Genomic DNA, 5,920 nt, shown 5'->3' with positions numbered 1-5,920 from the left:
AATCACATCTTCAAATGGGCAAGGATAGCATGTTGCCATTAGACTCCAAGTAGCATCTTGTGTGATCACCTCGAGGGTCTTTGTGTGAGCCTTGATTTAGGTTAGGTGAGATAGCAGAAGTTCCCCCTCTCTCTGGGTTTGAAGCAGAGCCGTGGATACTTATCTGTGGCATAGCCCTGGAAGCCTTGTGCCTGTCGGACAGTGTCCCTGCAATGCCATTTTTCACGACTTGTTTAATTAACAACCATTTTTGACCTCGGCTTGTTATGAAACTGTTGCTATTCTCTCCTGCTAAATTATGTCTAATGAACATATTTGCATGTTATCAGATATAGCAATATATCATTTCAAATTTGAGCGTTTAAGCCTACATCACTCAAAACAGCTTTTGTGGATTAGTAAGCAGGTGAAATCAAAAATCTCATTTCATATCTGACATTAATAACTTTCGGGGGAGTGAGCATTGACATTCATGTCTGGACCAGAATTGAGCCCAATGTCCTAGAAATACAAGGGCAACACACAAACCTACTCACCAGATAGGAAAATAAATCACACATAATGCAGAATTTCTACCTTACATGTTAATTAATGTGTGCAATCAATTACTGATGTTACAATATGAGAAAGAAACTGGTGGGGAAAGGGGTAATAAAAAATACCTATAGATTTATCTGCTTCTTTTTTCTATTTAAACAAATAGTCTTCAAGCCCGTGAATGCTGTGTTGAGGCATGCTTGGAATAATAAGCATCATAAAATCTAATCAGATTTATAAGAGGAATTGATTGTTGTGGCAGGAGGAGAGGGTGGAAAATAAGCTGAAATTTAAGTGTTAATTTTTATGCTAATCCACAGTGGCTTCATATGAAGCAATTTTGTTCTGTGCCACAAATATAAAATTGTCCCTTGCAGAGAAATGTCAGCTTGCTAGACCTGAAAGCAGTAATTTATTAGGTATGTTTCTATTAGTATGTGTCACAGTTGTTAGCAGGCTATACACACAATGGCGCTTCATACTTATCCTCTAAGTCTGAGAATGTTTCAGCTCAGTGGCTGGAACGTGGGGGCATTAATGCGTTATCATATGCGGGGTGGTCTGTGCCCTGTGGACAAAAGGCTATTTAATACAATTTAATGTCATTCTGAGAAGAAGTGGAAAAATAAAGACGGGGAATAAAATGGCATCTGTGAGTTTCACAGGGCACTCATGCACAAACCCTCAGTTTAAGAGGTATGACATTTCTGCCAAGAAAAAGAATAAAACTGGGGCATTTTTTTTTATAACCTGTTCCCCACTGCAGTATTTCCTAAATGCTATTAAGTGATCGATTTACACGGCCACATGATGATGTCATCCATAAGAAGGGGAATGCAGATGACAGCAAAATACTACTGACAGTGACCTTGTTTCTGAATCCTTGGAACCCTGGCAGCTTCAGTTCCAGTATATGGTTTCAAAGAATGTACTTTTTGGACAATATCTAGTTACTGGGTAGTGAATTAATAGAGTTAAGGGTTCTGATGCAATTCACATATAGGTCAATTACATGCGCCAACATCTGCTCTGTCACGATCATTTGCATATAGCATTCATATGTTAATGATGCCTCTTTTTACTCAAGTAATATATTTTAAAAACAAGATTTGCATATCAGTTTGGATCAGTATATTACAAGCAATTTATCATTTTCTCCTTCTTGTTATGATTTGAAGAACAATATCTTGAATGATGGCTGCTATATTTGAGCACGGCTCTGATTTATACAAGGAGCCCCTCAGTGGGAAAGCTTCCATTCTAAAGCTGCTTAAAGCCTTATAAATCAATAATGACACAGATGGACTGCTGATAATCTATTTAGAATGCCTGATAGCAAATATTGCCGTACAGATGATTAGAGGGGTAACCATTTTAGCAGAGTCCTTCCTCCCTCCACAAATGGCAAGTTTGAACAACAGCAACGAAAAAGAAGTGCCCGTACCCTGACTTCACATCAGACCCTCTCCTCACAGGGTCTGCCTTGCAGAGGGGAAGACCTGGGGAGAAGAACAAAGGCGCTTCCCGTTCCTGCCAATATAATCATATCAATCCCTGTTTCTTTAACAAAACAGGACCTCTTAATGGAATTGTGTCTTCAGGTGTAAATAGCATTAAAAGCTGCTTCTCGGGTCCTCTCTGCCCTGATACAGCGCAAGGAGTGAGAAAATAAAGTGGAGGTTGTCAGAAGTGGCAGCTGTTTGGAATCCTGATAAATATAAGCTCTTATTGATCTGATGGAAATAAAGGATCCCAGTGCTAGGCAGTATTTAGCTTCTTGTCTATGGCGCGTCACCGGTGGCCTTGCAATGGGGATAGATTTCCATTCTCATACTCTGGATTTGATTTCATCTTTAACCTTTGCAGCTGAGTTGCCTTGACCTCAGAGTATGGCTGTGATTTCCTGAATTTGTTACATTTTACTTTACATGGTTTCTTTCTCTATTTCCCTTTTTTTTTTTTTTTTTTTTTTTGTGACAGGGATCGGGGCCATCCCTCTAGCCATCTTTCAGCGCCTGCATCCAGAGCATCTTTCCTGGGGACATATTATTACTAGACTGACAGTCCTTAAGTCAAGCATGCAGTGAGAGTGTTCAGGTAAGTCTCACCCTATTAGAGCTGTCCTCTTGGACACTCCTTGCTTCTTCCTGGTTACCCTGTTGAGTTCACACAAATCCAATTCAAGCCACCCACTATAAACCCCAGACAAGCCTCTCCTGGACACAAGTGGAGTCACCTGCACCCACCCAATAAACCATGGGCTGTGACTCCTGGGAATTGTCACTCCTTTGCGGTTGGGGTGTTGGAGGTTTGAAACAAAAGGATCCAGAAGAACAATGTTCTGTTTTCTCATGGAGCTTCGCCCCGATGCTGTGTTTTCTACTCGGTGGCTTAATTCCTTTCTGGAGTTTTCTTCCGGGATAGAGATGAAGATCCAGCTCAAAATCCTGACGTGCTGTTCACGTTTTCTGGTTCCAAGAAAAGTGCTGCTGTTATTTTGAGTAGTTTTGATACAACCAAATCAAAGTGAAGATTTGAAATGGCTTTTCTGAAAGCCCAAGCTGAAGTCATAAATTATTCTGCACCGTGATTCTTTCTGATAGTGAAACCATACCTCTGCCTGCCACTGCTGCAATGAGGGAAAGTGAAAGTTAAAAATAAAATGAAACATTTAAATCTTGGCTGTTGAGAAGCTCAGATAGACATCAAGGCCAGTCGATAGAGACTCCTATCAATTAGACTTCCACGGTTATCATTCCGTATTGGCTTATTAGCAATTGCTTGGGTTCAGGGTTCCTGGATTAAGAATGTGAAGGGCCAAGCCAGGGGAAAATGCAAGGAAATAGCAACCTGTGAAAAGCCAGGACTGGTGACTCCTCCGTGTGCAGGAGGCTGATGGTGGCGTCAAGGCCTTGTTGTGATTCTTGCGGGAAGAAAATGTCTACACTGAGAAGGTTGGAAGTTTTCCCTGTTTTACCCCGTTATTTGAGTCGGAAAGTGTTGATTTCACACCGCGCTGAGTGTTTTCCCGCAGCTTCTTGGTGGGTGTATTCTATGTTGAGAAAAAGGAGCAGTTAATGAAAGCAATAGTGGGGGCCATCAGCGGCCTGGCAGGCCTGTGACTTCCCAGATCCCAAGGTGCCCTCTAGGAGGGGGGTGGGCAGCTCAGGAGCTCCAGCCTAGAGCTTGCAGACAAAGCTCCTGGCTAGGTCCCTCCTCGGCATATCGCAGGCAGGAACAATTTTTGGTTCCTTTGCTGCTGGGTTGGGAAAACAAGCTGGTGGTTGCCAGTAAGGTTTGGAATCTGCCTGCCAGATAAGGGAATGTCTGTGAAGACTATTTTCCCTCTTGGGAGGCAAAACACAGATGGGGGAGTTCGGAGCCTTACAGCATTCAGCTGCTACATTGATGGTAGGAATTCTGCAGTGTGGATGCTCACGTTATCTGAAGGCCTGGTTCAGCATAGCTGCCGAGGGCCTCTGGTAGGCCTCTCAACTGGCTGTGGAGAGAGCAAATGCCTTGGCTTGTTAGGAAACATTCCATACCTTGGGCTTCTCGAGGCAGGAGAAGACACACTGCCACCATGCTGGCCACTTCCCCCTTGACACTTCCTTTGGGATGGGATAGGAAGGGAAGCAAGAATGAACTACGTAACTGACTGTCTCCCACCCACCTTCTCAGTCCCCACCCTCACCACTGCAGACAGACAAAGAAGGAATGTCACGGCTTTGCCCTGTGGGAGCCATACACCATTCCTAGCTGGGGCAACTTGCACAGTGTAGGACAGGCATTTTGGCTCACGGGGTTTTCCAGCACTAAGGCACGTATTTTGTAACTAGTCACTTGGCTAAACTTGGGGCTTCCTAGACCATAAAGTGCGGCCGTGGATATCTCTGCATCATATGCAGGGAACATGTTTTATAAGGAAGCCTGAAGCCACAGACCCCACCAAACTTAATACTTAATCTGCCCTCCCTACACTCAGGTGTCTGTGAGTTTAGTTTAAAAGTTTGGCACAGAAGAAGAGTGACAACAGTAACTAATATGAAGATTAAACAGTGCTAGCAGTGTATATTCATAAATGCCATGCAAATGTGGTCTTATGGGGCAGGGGACTGAGGAGTGTGTGTTCTGAGGGGTAGCCCCTAAGCAGGCACGGGAGGATTTTTTTTTCCTGGATGGGAAATGCACACTTTGGGATGACTTGGGGTGGGTGTCACGGAACCTGGAAGTAAGATTAAAACTTTACTTCCAAGAACAAATTCTTATCCTCTGAGGATCAATAACAGACAGGACTTGAGAATAGTCTCTTGTTGAATTTCAGCCCCAGAACTCAGGATGCCCAGGCTCCAGAGCTGGAAACCTCCCCAGGGACCTACACTGAGAGGAGCCTGGCAGCCAGGGAGAGGAGAGGGCCCTGAGGTGGCCCCAGCGGTTATTCCGTGTGGGAGATATTTCCTCACCCCACCCTTGCAGTTCTTTGAAAAAGACGCTTGACTTTGTGAAGTCTGTTTTTCTTTTCCTTTGTATTTTTAATGATGGAAACCCGAAGCTTCTGGAAGGACCACTTGTTCTTGCTCATCTTATATCTCTCCTCAAACTTGACCTTGGCCTCTCATCTGGCCTTGCATTTCACAGTTCGGTCTTTGAATACATCCTTATCCTCGATGTATTTGTTCAGAGAGATGTCCACAGAGTACCTTGTGGACATGAGGTTACTGTACTTATAAACTGAAACACACACAAAATCTTGATCTCTGAGCTCTCCCCTGTTTCTTTCTTGCCCTCAGTGGCTGTCACTTTTAGAGGACAGTGGTCAGCTGCAGCCACCAGAATGTGGCGACAGGGGCGGTCTGAGTCCAGCATTAATGTTCTTTAGGACAAAGGCTTTGCATCTAGCCAGGGTGAGCACGACTCTCCTCGGCTTCAGGAGCTTTTTCATTCTGACAGCAACCAGCGTGCACACAAGCTGAAAGACTTTATGAGGTCTTACAGGCTGGGAATCCTGGCCAGCCCCAGCACTGAGGAGGCTGAGGCAGGAGCGTCAGACGACCTCAGCTTACCTGTGAGCATAGTGAGTTAGTTGTAGGCCAGCCTGAGTGACTTAGAGAACCTGTTTCAGAATGAAAAGCCAAAAGTCCAGTTGTGGTAGTGCACTGCTATAATCTTGACACTTGTTATGCTGAGGCAGGATTGTGAGTTCAAGGTCAGCCTAGCAAGATTGCCTCAAGATATTTTTAAAAACAAAATAAGCAATAAAAATGGGTGGGAACATGGCTCAGTTTGCCTAGCATGTGTCTAATTCCGAGTACTGGAAAAAAAAAAGTATACCAATGAAATAAAATAAAATAAAATAAAATAAAATAAAATAAAATAAAATAAA

The 5,920-nt window shown here is 43.7% G+C and overlaps 1 protein-coding gene across 2 annotated transcripts in view; it reads left to right on the top strand.

Annotated features, from left to right (window-relative positions):
• The first annotated feature begins 2,544 nt into the window (after positions 1-2,544).
• Znf536 (zinc finger protein 536) overlaps positions 2,545-5,920 on the top strand; it is a 320,701-nt gene continuing 317,325 nt past the window's right edge. For both annotated transcript variants that reach the window (XM_055595039.1, XM_055595040.1), the window contains exon 1: positions 2,545-2,634. The gene's annotated coding sequence lies outside the window, so the exon portion shown is untranslated. The remainder of the gene's footprint in view (positions 2,635-5,920) is intronic.

Source organism: Psammomys obesus, unplaced genomic scaffold, assembly GCF_907164565.1.
Source record: "Psammomys obesus unplaced genomic scaffold, mPsaObe1.curated_primary_1811, whole genome shotgun sequence".
In the NCBI taxonomy this organism is placed as follows: domain Eukaryota; kingdom Metazoa; phylum Chordata; class Mammalia; order Rodentia; family Muridae; genus Psammomys; species Psammomys obesus.
This window is presented reverse-complemented; position numbering and strand designations above follow the sequence as displayed.